Source organism: Eumetopias jubatus, unplaced genomic scaffold (genome assembly GCF_037043125.1).
Source record: "Eumetopias jubatus isolate StellerSeaLion01/CBP00866 unplaced genomic scaffold, mEumJub1_p1.0 scaffold_12, whole genome shotgun sequence".
NCBI classification, from domain to species: domain Eukaryota; kingdom Metazoa; phylum Chordata; class Mammalia; order Carnivora; family Otariidae; genus Eumetopias; species Eumetopias jubatus.
In genome coordinates, this window is record NW_028274818.1 from 48,297,021 (window position 1) to 48,311,448 (window position 14,428).

Sequence of the window (14,428 nt, forward strand, 5' to 3'; positions counted from 1 at the left end):
ATCCATAAAGGACTTCTGAACAAACCACCAGTATTAGGAAACTTTCCAGTTCTTATCTTCTCTAAATGTATGTTTTATGACATGTTGTAAGTCAGGAACTCCTAAAAACGCCACAGAGGATCCAGAGGAGAGTACTAACTCCTCCGAATCCGAATCCCCAGCCACCCTGGAAGTGTCCTGTCTGTTGCTCACATATTTAAATACAACACCCAGACGTGTAGCTCTACTTCATCAGTCTTCCACTAATTATTTTCCAAAATTAAAATCCCTGTAAATTAGGGGTAATCAAAGCTGGATAAATTAAGCAAAGCAAAAACATATCCCTATCCCAACTAGCTATTAGTAGAACACGACCAGAAAACGAAAGAAACCTGGTGCTACAGCAACACTATGGAGTCTGGACTGGTCGGGCAGAGGACAAAGGGACTGATGCCACAGATATCAAGCAGCATCTGCCTCCGGTGTGGAGCAGACCACACTCTGGTCAGGTCTCAAGCTCACAGACTCCAAACACTAGATTTCTGCAAGGGTGTCAAGAACACACAGTTCAGTCTCATTTGCATGCTGACAGGTGGCTTTCGGCTCCGCGCATGAGCCTGCTGTGCTGTATGCCTATGGACAGCACGGCCCTGGGCTGAGACAAAGGAGACAGAAGGTAACAGGGAGCGGCTTGACCCCAATTCCTTTAACAACTCAGACCATTAAAGACATAATGCCAGTACAAACGACAGGGCAGACTCCCACCCCAACTGGAGACCCCGTTCGATTGCAGGAAGAGGCGGAAGGTGAGAGTTGAAGTCAAATTCTAAGGGTCGCCAGCCACCTGTTTTGTGTCCTCCTCAACTCCCGGGAAGTACGTAACACTTCTGGCTGAAGCAACGGTTATTCAAGCGCATCCAGAACGCAACTGTGAGGGTAGCGGGTTTGGTGTGAAACTCAGCACAAGAGCTCTGTGGGATTACAGGCACGCGCAGTGCGAGGAGAGCGGATTTCCGAGGTTTCTGCTCGTCCCAGCGCGACCTCAACCACACAGCTCCTCCAATGATCCGTTCCATGGGACACATCACGGCCACGGTGACAGAAGGTTAACGTGGAAATCTTGCTCTGCCAGGGGTCCCTTTCTCAGCCCCTCCGGCTGCAGCAAGCAACAGGCCTGGGATACTTCTGGTGCAGAGGGGGAAGCAGGGTGGGCGGCCTTCCTCCTCCTAGAACGCAGTCTTCAGGACTCAAGTCTGGTTAACCCCTAAACTTCTGATGATGCTGCTCATTTTATTTAGATAAGTTCCTCCCTCATGTTATAAAACATTTCATATCTAAACACTCACCATAAATGCTAGGGAGATTGAGGTTTTGTTTTAATTACTAATGCAATAGGAAATTCCAGCAACTCCAAAATTCGGACACAACAAATTGATTCTGTAGTCTTTGTGTGCTTTTAAGTTCCGAAACCTCGCTACCCTTTGAATAGGTCCCTTCCTCAATTCGGGGCTGCAAACAACGCATCCACTCAACTAGGAGAGGAGTTTCTATGATGTGAACTGAAGAGTTCCGCTGTTGGATTGTTTCACTATTCACCTCTGCAGGTCAGGAGTGAGCACAGGTTGCGAGAGCCTAAAGGAGGTTTCGTTCGCAATTAGTCACCACATCCTGGTAGAACAAGATAGCAATTTGGCATGGTTCTCTACAACTGCCCTTCATTCCCACAGCCACCGCCTTGATTTAGTGCTCAGCCCCTTCTACTGAATCACTGCAAGAACCGCCTTCTGGGCCTCCAGGTTCTCTGATGCGGACCAGATGAGGCGCCATACTCACTGTTCTGATCATACGCCACTTCTGCTTTCTACAGATTCCTTAGTGAGGCGGGAAAGCCCTACCCTAAATGGCTTCAGCCAGTCGGCTTCGCCAGGCATCCCTCTTCTCAGCTTCAACCCAAACGGACCACGACCATGCTCTGCCCTCCCCGCCAGGTGTGGGGCTGACCTCTGCCCTTGTCATTCCTCACCCTGGGACTTCCTCAAAATTCTTGCTCCTACCCTTTTTCCCCATCTACTCCTGTTTAAAGCCTAATCTATTTTTCGAGGGCCATCTCCAAAGCCATTTTTGGTCCCTCTCCACACCCTAGAGTAATCTTTCTCCTTTAGACCAGCACTTAACTACATTCTGCCTTGTTCAGTATCTTCTCCTATGTAGTTTTCAATTGCCTTCTCAGAAACTTGGCTCCTTGCTGATCTCAACTGCCTTCCCGATCCCTATAGTACCTAGCATAGTAAGGGGAGATGCTTTATTCACCTGAACAAACCAATACAAATATCTTGGGACTCTGGTGTTTACTTCCTTCGATATGTGGGATCACGAGTATGTGGCACCTTCAAGCTGGCACTCCTTTATCAGCTTTCTTCTTTTGTTTGGCAAATCTATTTCTCTACTGACGCTCTAACTACTCGGTTTAGTTCAGAGTATAGTTTCTTTCTTTTTTTAACATTTTTATTTATTTGAGAGAGAGAATGAGAGCCAGAGAGCACAAGTAGGGGGAATGGCAGAGGGAGGAGAAGCGGGCTCCCTGCTGAGCAAGGAGCCTGATGCGGAGCGGATGTGGGGCTTGATCCCAGAACCCTGAGTTCATGACCTGAGGTGAAAGGCAGACACTTGGGGTGCCTGGGTGGCCCAGTCGTTAAGCATCTGCCTTCGCTCAGGTCATGATCCCATGCTCCTGGGATCGAGCCCCGCATCGGGCTCCCTGCTCAGCGGGAAGCCTGCTTCTCCCTCTCCTGCTCCCCCTGCTTGTGCTCTCTCTCTCGCTATATCTCTGTCAAATAAATAAATAAAATCTTAAAAAGAAAAGAAAAGAAAAGAAAAGAAAAGAAAAGAAAAGAAAAGAAAAGAAAGAAAGAAAGAAAGGCAGATGCTTAACCGACTGAGCCACCCAGGTGCCCCTATAGTTTCTTTTTCTGAAGAAACACAGTTCAGAATGAGGTTTTCTTTTAGCTGGAAAGTTGTTATTCCTTCAGCCCACAGGGCAAGCACAAAGATATTTAAGAAATCGACAATGTAGGGATTATAGTGGAATTTATACTGAAGAAAAGTCTCTCCAACTCCAGAAAAATGTCTGAGATGCATGATACGGAATCATACCATCCTCTAGTGATGGTATACTTCTTACTCTTCACAATGATCCCCTTCACCCCTGTATGCCTGAGAAGGGAGGGTACCCAGGACGGGGTTTCCAGGATACCCATGGGGCCATCTTCTTGTCTTGCTGGAAACAACAGCATACATGCCATGCACTCTGCAAACTGGGTTTCTAAGAAGATACCCCATTACAGATACTGAGGAAATTAAAGCAGGATCACTGAGTATATTCCAACTTACTCATGAAAATTTCACTTGCATTCCCAGAGGACTCTGTCTGCTCTATTTCATGCCTTCACCTTCTCCCATAAATGCTTCCAACAGTGTAACACTGTCCGGTTTATATTATGGTCATTTATTTTAATGGTTCTGTTATGTGGAACAGAGCCCAGCTCAAAGAACAAATAGACTCAAGGCAATAACATAAGTCAAAAAATGTTAAGCACAAAAAAAGGCAATGCAAATGGTAGTTTTTGCACTAAAAGCTGGCATAAGCTCTCAAATTGGAGCTCTGGAAAGTAGACCTTTATGAGGAATTTTGCTCCTGAACCCTGGTTTCACCCACAGCTCCATCACCTCAATAAGGCTTGCTATGGAGGCTCATTCTTCACACTCTCTCTCTCACACACACACACCATCCTACACACATGACAGTTGTTTTATGAGGACAAACTTATGACTATTAAGTTGCCTGGGGAGAAGAGACACAGATTCCACAGAACAAAAGTGAAGTCTTAGTATGAAGTCCTCCATTCAGTGCTGGTGGAACGTTTCCAGAAACACATGTCAGTGCACAGGTCTAAGTCACTGTGTGACAAGATACAACATCTGTGGCTGCTGAGGAACATGAGAACACCTGGCCCCTTACTCACTACCTTACTAGAGACTCCCCACAAGCCACCAGTGAGCTTCCGGGTCTCGTTGGCAGCAGTACCCCCTTGAATCTCCCTCTGATCAACGGACACCCTCACACTATTTCTCCTCAGGTCATGGAGAAGAAATCCCAACCTTTGCGCAGAGTAACTGAAAAGTGAAAGCTTCAGGACTAACCCTTCCTTGTGCATTCAGTTCAATGGTCAAATCAAGTTCTTTCCACATAAATAGAATGTAACATGTCTGCGAGTGTAAAGTACTGTGAGGAAAATGTTCAGAGGAAAAACATTTCATGCAGAAGGCTATTAACAAAGGAGATTTCGGGCAGAGCAGGTGGAATTTATTATATAACTAGTGTATATATATATATATATAACTAGTATCGTTATTTACTCACATAACCTCCTTGCCCTTGATCTTCGGTAGGAGTTAACAAGGACCGTTTTACAAACTTCTTCTTTAAGTAACTGTTGGTTTCAGCAAAGCTCTGATGGCCTGGTGAGTATAAGAAGAGGTAAGGCCTGAATTTACTTAAGAGTTTTTGGTTGATTATCTACAAAGACAGACACCAACAATTCCTTCCATCAAGAAGTAGAATCTAGGGGTGCCTGGGTTCACTTGGTTAAGTATCTGCCTTCAGCTCAGGTCATGATCCCAGGGTCCTGGGACTGAGTCCCAAATCAGGCTCCCTGCTCAGTGGAGAGTCTGCTTCTCCCTCACCCTCAGCCCCTCGCCCCACTCGTGTGCTCTCTCTCTCTCAAATGAATGAATAAATAAATAAAATCTTAAGGAAAAAAGAAAAAAGTAGAATCTATTTTTTCCTCCCCCGGAACCTGGCCTGGCTCTGTAACTTGCTTTGGCCAACAGAATGCAGTGGAAGCAACTGTGTGCCAGGTCTGGAACTAGTCCTTAAAAGACCTGGCAGCTTCCAGCTGGGACCCAGCCACTACGTAAAGCAGGTTGGGCTAGACTACTAAATGATGAGGGACCTATATGGAGAGAGAAGTCTGACCAGCCCCAGCTGAGGTGCCAGACACAGAAGTGAAGCCATCCCAGTTCCACTTGAAGCCCCAGTTGAATGGGGTCATACATGTGATCCCAGTCTATAAACCCTGGGGACAGAAGAACCAACAGGCTGAGCCCAGCTGACTTGCATGATTGTAAGAAATAACCAATCACTACTTTAAGCCACTAAATTTTGGGGTAGCTTGTAAAATCCAACATTCTCATGTCTAGTCTGTCCTTATTAACTATTTTGGAGACATTAAAAATATTGAGGGAGAAGACACAGGGAAATAAATCATGTGACTGAAAACAATTCTCTCAGAAAGAAGGAAAACATTATAGTAACCATTAAATATAAATAAACATTGGATTAATAAATTGTTAGGTCTTATTTGTAAATGATTATTAATGCCTTCTACAGAGCAATAAACTCATTATGAAAGTTACACACCATTTCTACTTATTTTGTCTTCGTTGTAGATGCTTAAGAAGATACATAATTAAGGTCTCTTTAAGGTAGCACAAGGAAAAAATATACTCTCACCTGGATCATTTACTAAAAACCACTTACATACTTTAGAATAATCAAGGCTAACCTGGCACCCTCACACAAATACACATGCCCAGTTTATAAAACCTACCATTCATACTTCAGCCAAAGCATAAATAATAGCAAAAATCACAACCTGTACTGAAGTACAAAAAAAAAAAATTAGAAAACAATATACTTTCGCCCTGGGCTGAATCTAATATAATGCCCTTTTGGGGTTTTTTTTGTTGTTTTTCTTTTTTAAAGATTTTATTTATTTAATAGAGAGAGACACAGTGAGAGAGGGAACACAAGCCGGGGGAGTAGAAGAGGGAGAAGCAGGCTTCCCGCGGAGCAGGGAGCCCAATGCGGGGCTCGATCCCTGGACCCTGGGATCATGACCTGAGCCGAAGGCAGACGCTTATCGACTGAACCACCCAGGCACCCCTCCCTTTTGTTTTCTAATTGGTAGTGACATCAGAGCATTGTGCTGTCCCCTAGAAATAAATGCAGTTTTTCCTGATGGTTACTGGCAATTCTAAGTAAAATCAGAGCATCCAGAAATCTTTCCATTTAGCACTGTATGCTTCTTTCTATACAGGAAGTCAAAGCACCAATACCAAAGGGCATCAAGTGTTTAGTACCTGAATAAATCCTGAGTATCCCCAGAAAACCAGCCCATTCCTGCACTGCCACCCACTGCCCACCACAAGAGCGTATTCTTTTTATCTTCAAATAGGTCTTCAACTAAAACAAAAATACCAAATAATATTAATCAGTATCTACATATAGTTTTCCTTTCTCTGCCAATTCTCTGCTTAAGAAATACTTCTTAAAGACAAATACCATTATGATTTCACTCATATGTGGAATTTAAGAAACAAAACAAATGAACAAAGCAGTGGGGGTAAGAGACAAACCAAAAAAAAAAAAAACAACCCAGACTCTTAACTATAGAAAACCGGTGGTTACCAGAGGGGAGAGGGGGGTGATGGGTGAAACAGGTAAAGGGGATTAAGAGTATACTCATCAAGATGAGCACTGAGCAATGTAGAGACGTGTTGAATCACTACCTTGTACACCCGAAACTAATATAACACTGTACATTAACTACACTGGAATTAAATTTAAAGAAAAAAAAAGAGGTTCTTAATTCACCTGCTTATTCTAAATATAAACTCTTCCGAGGCAGAAGGGTTAAGAGGGGGGTGCTCTGGATTCAGAATGTCTGCTTTACCACCTACTATGGGACTTGGGAAAGTAATTTAATGCCGAACCTCTCTGGACCTCAGTTCTTTCATATGAAAAGTAAAATAAGACTATTACCACTAACATAATAAAATTAAATTAAAAAAAAAAAAACACTACTACCTAACTCACAGAGTTGCTAAACATGAATGACGACATTACCACATATACTGTGCCTGGACAACCCGTAGTGATCACTTGTTCGTCATTACCACCAGATCAAAAACCCAAAGAGGACGACCTGAAAGGAGAAAGAATGACAAAGAAAATAACCCTCCCTAGTCATGTTGTCTTCTAGGGTGCAGAGTGAGGGGCTGAAGTAGAACACTGGGAGGCTATGTCACTAATGGGACCAACCTATTTCTCTTCTCTACAAAGTTCAATTCTACCACAGTCAATGATTAATAAAAGCATTAGGATTCTTCTATTCTATTCCATGAAAAAGGCTGAAATAAAATGGTTTCACAATCTTCTTCAGTTTGGAAAATAAGCTCTCTGTTTTAAAGATGACAGCTTTGCATGTCCTAAAGCTCTTTTTTAAAGATTTATTTATTTAAAGAGAGAGCATGTGCACAACAGAGTGGGGGAGGGGCAGAGGGAGAATCTTCAAGCTGACTCCCTGCTGGTCATAGAGCCTCCACAGGGCTCGCTCCCAGGACAGTAAAATCATGACCTGAGCAGAAACCAAGAGCCCATGACCCTGAGATCGTGACCTGAGCTGAAACCAAGAGTCGGATGCTTAACTGACTGAGCCCCCCAGGCGCCCCTGTCCTAAAGTTAAGGTAAAGCCTTAGGAATAACTTAAAGCTACAGGTATAGAAAACTGAACTCCCACATAGTCCAAATTACTGAGTGTTACATTTTCCTCACTGTTTTCACTTCCACTTAAACATTTATTCATATCTGTAAACTCGCAATGCCCTACATGAAATCCTCTAACAGTTTTTCATGAAGGAAGGCAACTAAAATGATCAGTAGGCATTAACGAGGCATTAAGGTAGCCTTTCTTCCTGGGCGTGAGAGCAAAAACAAAACAGGCAATAAAGAGTTTGCTTCCTCTGAAAAAATTCAATTCCTGTAACCTGTCCCATTTAAACCCTGATTTAGGGCAACTCTCTAACCCTATTCCTTGAAAAATGAAAAGAAAAAATCTTTAGCTCATACTACTAGTGAGGTCTGTTCTAAAAAACCAACATAGGCTGTGTTTACTGATCTAGAAACTCTGTGGAAATGCCCAAGAATTTGCATTCTGTTTCAAATGGGCCAGGTACAATGAACCTTCCCACGTTCTAGGTATTTCACTGCTCAGTTGTCACTATATAACCACCATTGAAGACTATAGCATAGAAAGTAATTCCCATAGAGTGCAGAAATATGGAATTTCAAAGAATATAACATTTTCCTCCAGATTTTCCTATTTTCCGCCTTTACCTTTCAGTTCACCACAGTTTACAGAAAGGTGTATTAGCTTTATGCAACAATAACACCTCACATTATTAACCTTACGTTCCAGGTGTGTCAAGCTGACGGGCCACAGATCACTCTAGAAACGGCAACAGCAGAACCCCTATGCAGGTCCGGGCTGAATTGGGGCTGAGTGGCTCCAGGCATGATCCCTTTGTTAAAATATGAATATAAACACATACACACATACATTTTTGGGCATGCCTGTCTCCTCTACTATTCTGAGTTCCTCGGGGATAGGGGATATATTTTACTCTCCTTTGTGCCTCCACAGAAGCTGGCAGAGTGCGGGGTGCAGGAGAGGTACTCAATAAATGAATACCGAATAAAAGGAGTGAAGAGCAAGGAAGAGAAAGCTTTAAGGTTAGAAAAATTTCTTCAGCTCCTCGGTCTAAAGATGGCTTCTTTTACAGACAAAGAGAAACTAAGTCCTGTAATGAATTCAGATATACAGTACAGTATAAAAATGCAGAAATATCAGACATAAACACCAACTTTAAATCGCCGCCTCTGTATACCCTGCTTCCACCCTTCAAGGCAACAACTACTGCCAACCTTGTTCCTGCCGTTGGTTGGGACTGGGAGTAAAGACAATCTGCAAATACTAAGAAGACTGGAGATGGTCCAAGACATTGCCCAAGAATGACATGAGACGGGGCTGGAACCAGATCTTCAAGTGTTCCTGGCCACGCTTTCTGAAATGAGAACTGACAGTACTTCCGTATCGTTTTCTCTTTTCTACAAGAGACCCACAGGAACATCAATGTACCCAGACAGTGTGCAAGGTCGCTATCTGAACCAAGAATAAGAAATGAGGAATCAACGAAGAAAAGGTCTTGGGCTAGCCAAAGCCGTGGTCACAAAGCTCATCCCCGCTGGGGAAGAGCTGCAGACCCTCGAGAAGCCCGCTTAGCTGTCTCACAGTTAAGCAGGAAGCACAGTGAGCCGGGTGGCTACTCCACCAAAGATCAGAAGCTGCCCATTTAAAAGAGGGCAGCGGGGACACTAACAAAAGCAAAAGCCCAGCTTTCCCACCTCTGAAAGCAGAGACTGACTATTAAAAGTGGATTCAAGAATTCAAAATGCAGAGGGGGCACACAACCTGCATGTCTCAGGGGCTTCAAAGCCTTGCTCGATTACGGTCAGTAATGGATACTAGTAGCACCACCTCAAGTCACTAAAGAAAGGTGAAACCATACTGTTTAAAAAGCAAACAAAGCACATAATATATTGTGAACTTTTTTCCATAAGTCTAGCCAAAACAAGAATTTGCACACCTAACACTTAATTCCCTAAAAACAGAAGACAGATGAAGCGCTGCCATATACGTAGGGTGGGAAGCATTTGAGAGCATGGTATGATGGGCTGGCTCTGTATAAGGTCTGTTACACACGCATAATTCCGGATTCCTTGACCTTCTTTTATCATGTCCCCAAAGTAACACCCTCCCTTCTGTAGGGCTGTTACCGTGTCAGAAAGTACAAACCTCCAAACACACACCAAAGCTCTTTTCTGCATCAGGCTCCATTTCTTATCTCCTCCTGGGATGACAGATGCACCCCCAAGACTCATCAAGCCTGGAGCTAGGCCTTTCTTTCCTCTTTTGCTTTTGAATAGGCAAGACAAAATCACAAGTGAGATCTCTGCATTATATTCTCTCCGGGATGGCTCTAGCAGTCGTGGTGACATTTTAAGTTGGTCAGAAGCTGGTTTCAGTTGCAAAGTAAGGTCTCCTGGACACTAGATCTGTGTTAGTGAATTCATTAGTCCTTGGGGGTCACAGAGGCAGCGCAAGTACGGAAAAGAGGGAGAGATATACAGGTCTGCAATAAGGAGCTGCTGGAGAAGCACTTCGGGGAGGGACAGCTCTCCTTTCCCATCCCACCATGTAAGGGATGAGAAGACAGACAATCAGGGTCAATGATAATGGCGTGGCCATTACCAAGAGCTCCAGTTTTTTTTTTTTAAGATTTTATTTATTTACTTGAGAGAGAGAGAATGAGAGACAGAGAGCATGAGAGGGAAGAGGGTCAGAGGGAGAAGCAGACTCCCCCGCTGAGCAGGGAGCCGGATGCAGGACTCGATCCCGGGACTCCAGGATCATGACCTGAGCCGAAGGCAGTCGCCCAACCAACTGAGCCACCCAGGCGCCCTCCAGTTCTTTTCTTAAGGCAAAAATATTGACTACCAATCCAACTGCTCAATTAGTCTAGCCAGAAAGGCTCCAGGAGCCAAGTCTGTGAAGCTGAGCCTGACCAGGGCACCATGGGCTGCCCCCAGACTGCTAGAATACCATACAGTCACAGAGTCAAATCGCAAGGTTGGTCCAGTATGGTATACCCTTTACAGGTACCCATCTTTTTTTTTTTTTAAAGGAATATTTAGCTATTTTATTCTATTATATAATACATTTTATTAAATGTTTCTATTTTCAAGATTGTTCTCAGTTCGGGGCGCCTGGGTGGCTCAGTCGTTAAGCGTCTGCCTTCGGCTCAGGTCATGATCCCAGGGTCCTGGGATTGAGCCCCATATTGGGCTCCCTGCTCAGCGGGAGGCCTGATTCTCCCTCTCCCACTCCCCCTGCTTGTGTTCCTGCTCCCGCTGTCTCTGTCAAATAAATAAATAAAATCTTAAAAAATAAAAAAGATTGTTTTCAGTTCAATCGAGGCTCAGTTACAACAGCACGTAGTTTTAACTCTTAAAGATGTTACAGTAAATGGAAAGCTCTGGATCATATCTGCCTTTGTATGAAATTTAATCAGATTATTAATATTGGTAAGCCTTCAACTCTACCATTTAAGCAATATACAGATACCCAGCTCACCAGCAACTTTCAACAGTAATCTGCAACACGTTTTCTTGTCCTTTTTCTTCTTAATGAAAAGAGGAACTAACCAATTTATGTACTAGAGTATCTCCCCCTCCTTCATACTGTATTCCATTCACTCGTTCAACCACCAAACACTTCCTGCACACCTACTCTGCACTATAGGTGCGGAGAAAAAAGTATGCCAATTATCATCACTGTTACAATATACTGTAGTGCCTTGTTGTTAAGGCCACTTCCTACCTCAATCTACAAAACCACATGGCACTTGGTCCCAGGGTGACCTGACATCAGCTTCAGAAGACTGTCTCCTTTTTATTGTTTGCAACTGCGGCCACAGGATAGAGGGAGCAGCCTCTGCCTCTATGATGAGACTGCACCAAACAAGACAACCACTGTGGTTGCTATTTTAAAAAGTTATCAATTCAAGACCTGAAGTATCTGGCTTCAGGGCTCACACCACAGAAATGATGGTCACACAAAGTGTAGGAAGCTGAAGTCTGCCCTGCAAGTAAACAAACAAACAAATAAATTTCATTTAGAAATTCATAGTTCAAAGACAGAAAGCAGAAGCTTTCAGGCTACATGAGAGAGCTGGAGTCTACAAATGGAAATGAAGAGAACCAACTGAAAGTCAAAGAGTTTCAACTCAACATAAAATAATTCTAGGACGTAAATGATTTGTTCGTTTGTTCCCTGATTCAAAGTACCCAGAAAGAAGAGCAGGGCATGTGTTTTCAAGTTTTCACTCTTTAGGGCGCCTGGGTGGCTCAGTCGTTAAGCGTCTGCCTTCGGCTCAGGTCGTGATCCCAGGGTCCTGGGATCGAGTCCCACATCGGGCTCCCTGCTCAGCTGGAAGCCTGCTTCTCCCGTTCCCACTCCCCCTGCTTGTGTTCCTGCTCTCGCTATGTCTCTGTCAAATAAATAAATAAAATCTTAAAAAAAAAAAAAGAAGAAGCAGCTTTAAAAAAAAAGTTTTCACTCTTTAGCCAAATCGTAGCTAGTTGCCTACTGGCTTCAGAGAAACAGGAGAACAAATCAATGCCACATTTTCACCAGCCGCACTAAAGAGAAGCTGTGAGCTCCAAGATTTGCTTATCTTTGCCACGTCCATTCTACTGCTGCACTTTTTTTTTAAAAGATTTTATTTATTTATTTCAGAGACAGAGAGAATGAGAGATAGAAAGCACGAGAGGGAAGAGGGTCAGAGGAAGAAGCAGACTCCCTGCTGAGCAGGAAGCCCGATGCGGGACTCGATCCCAGGACTCCAGGATCATGACCTGAGCCGAAGGCAGTCGCTTAACCAACTGAGCCACCCAGGCGCCCTATTGCTTCACTTTCTTGTGAGTGAGGCTGAGAAACCCAATTACTTGCTTGTGCCTTTTTATTCACCTTTGGTAAGCACTTTCAAATGGGGAAGCCCTTCCTGTTGGCTGATTCCACTGCAAAGTCCAACGACTTCATAAACTTCAGGAAAGTTATTAACTTCACACAGAACGTTAATTTTAAATCTACCTGAGGTTGGCTCTGAGTCCAGGGGAATGATTTAGCATCTTTAACACCTGTACCTCAGTTTCCCAAAGCCATGTCTTGATGATCAATAATGCATGTGGAAGTGCTCTAAGGCTTTACTCAAAGGTCCTGCATAAACTCAAGGAATAGGCAACTGAGGTCTCTACCTCAATTTTTAAAATCAACCCCAATGAAATTTATGTATTAATTTATAACACCAGGAGGACAGGAATAGTTAGCAAACATCAATCTTAATCACCAGAATACAAATGTATAAGTCCTACAATTTAAAAGCTAGTAGAAGATCCTACACTCCTATTCCTTCTTTTCAAGGTGAGATGGGAAACTGGCTGGGTGGGGAAGACACTGATACCTGGCTCTAGCTAATCACAAGTCACAGTATCAAGCATCTCTAATTTTCCCAAATTATAAACTCCTCACCCATCCAAGCGATGATATAGCCATTTAAAGGACTAAAATTCCATAACGACCAATCATGCCCTGTTCTCTCCACTTTCCCTCCAACATCCTTCCACCCCTTGTCTTCCTACCAGAAGACTTGCGGACAACAGAAGCGTGATGAGAAGGAAACTCTAATCAGATTCCCACAATCAAGGGCGCAGCTTGACAACTACTCACATTCATCATTAATGGCAACGTTTCGGCTCGCTTTTAATCGCGGGGCCATTACACCCGGAAATGAAATCTCAAGCGCAACCCACTTTGGACTACCGTATCATTTCCTTAAGTTGTGCCCGACTGCGAGTGCCGGGTGCACGACCCCAAGAGACCGCGGACCTCGGGCACAGTTACTCCGCCTCCCGCCTCGGGCCTGGTGGTCACTTGCGCTTCTCGGCCACGAGGTGGGCCCGCCGGCGCGCGATCTTCCCCGGGCCGCCACAACCGGCGCTCGGCGGGGCGCGAGGGCGGCACCGGGGCCGGTCGCCTCCGGGGACGGCGCCTGGGCGCGAGGGGCGCTCACTAGAAGGACCCCGAGCGGCCCCAGGTAAGGCCGCGCCTTAGGCGGGCCGAAGAGGCGCCCAGACGCGCCCGCCCGCAGGAGCCCGCCTGGGGGCCGGCGAGGCGGGGCGCGCGGCCCGGGCCGGTCTCCGAGGCAACAGCCGGGCCCGATCCGGGACCCGCCCGCGGTCGCTTGGGGACCGCTCGGGGCACCGGCGCGCCCGGCCCCTCGGGAGGCGCCCCGCCCCCAAGCGGCCCCCGCCCGGCGCGCGCCACGCACCGCACCCCGCCCGCGGGCCGGCCCGCACTTTCCCGCCCGCCGCGCCAGGGGCGGGGGTCGCGCGTCCTCCCCGCCCCCACGCCGCTCACCTGCCGGGCCCTAGGCTCGCTCCATGGCCTCCCGCGCGGTGCGGTGCGGTGCGGCCCGGCCGCCCCCGCCACCTCCGGGGAGGGGCAGCCCCACGCCGCGCTCACCGCCCCCAGCCGCCGCCGCCACTGCGGCTCCCGCCCACCCCCGGCCCGGCCATTCCCTGGCCACTCTCCCCGCGCAGAGCCGGCGGTCCCACACCCACCCCCCCCCCCGCCTCCGCGGCGCCCGGCTCTTGGTACCGTCCTAGCGTAACGCCTTCCCTGCGACCAATCCCAGGGCTCATTCTGCGAGGCCCCGCCCCCGCCCTCCGGTGGGCGGGCCTACCAGGCTCTCTCCGGACGGCCCCGCTTAACCCTTCCCGTCCCGGGCCAGCCCCGTTTAACTCCCTCGGCGCCGACTCCCGTATCTCCTCCTCCTCCTCCCTGCCGCCCGCACCGCTTGCAGAAACTGACCTCGAACTTCCCTCTTGCCTTCGCTTTTCCTTTCCTGATTTTCGGAAGCAGGTAGGAGA

General features: G+C 46.2%; 1 protein-coding gene across 6 annotated transcripts in view; it reads right to left on the reverse strand.

Moving 5' to 3' along the window:
- The window catches only part of FAM20B (FAM20B glycosaminoglycan xylosylkinase), a 42,324-nt gene extending 28,293 nt beyond the window's left edge, over nucleotides 1-14,031 (reverse strand). Inside the window, exons 1-2 of one of the 6 annotated variants that reach the window (XM_088016882.1) lie at nucleotides 13,917-14,031; nucleotides 4,400-4,497 (exon numbers count right to left, since the gene is read on the reverse strand). The gene's annotated coding sequence lies outside the window, so the exon portion shown is untranslated. Of the gene's footprint in view, nucleotides 1-4,399; nucleotides 4,498-6,946; nucleotides 7,014-11,318; nucleotides 11,560-13,226; nucleotides 13,431-13,916 lie in introns of those variants that run through there. The other 5 variants (XM_028096277.2, XM_028096273.2, XM_088016883.1 and 2 more) reach the window with 5 other exon arrangements.
- Nucleotides 14,032-14,428: the final 397 nt, after the last annotated feature.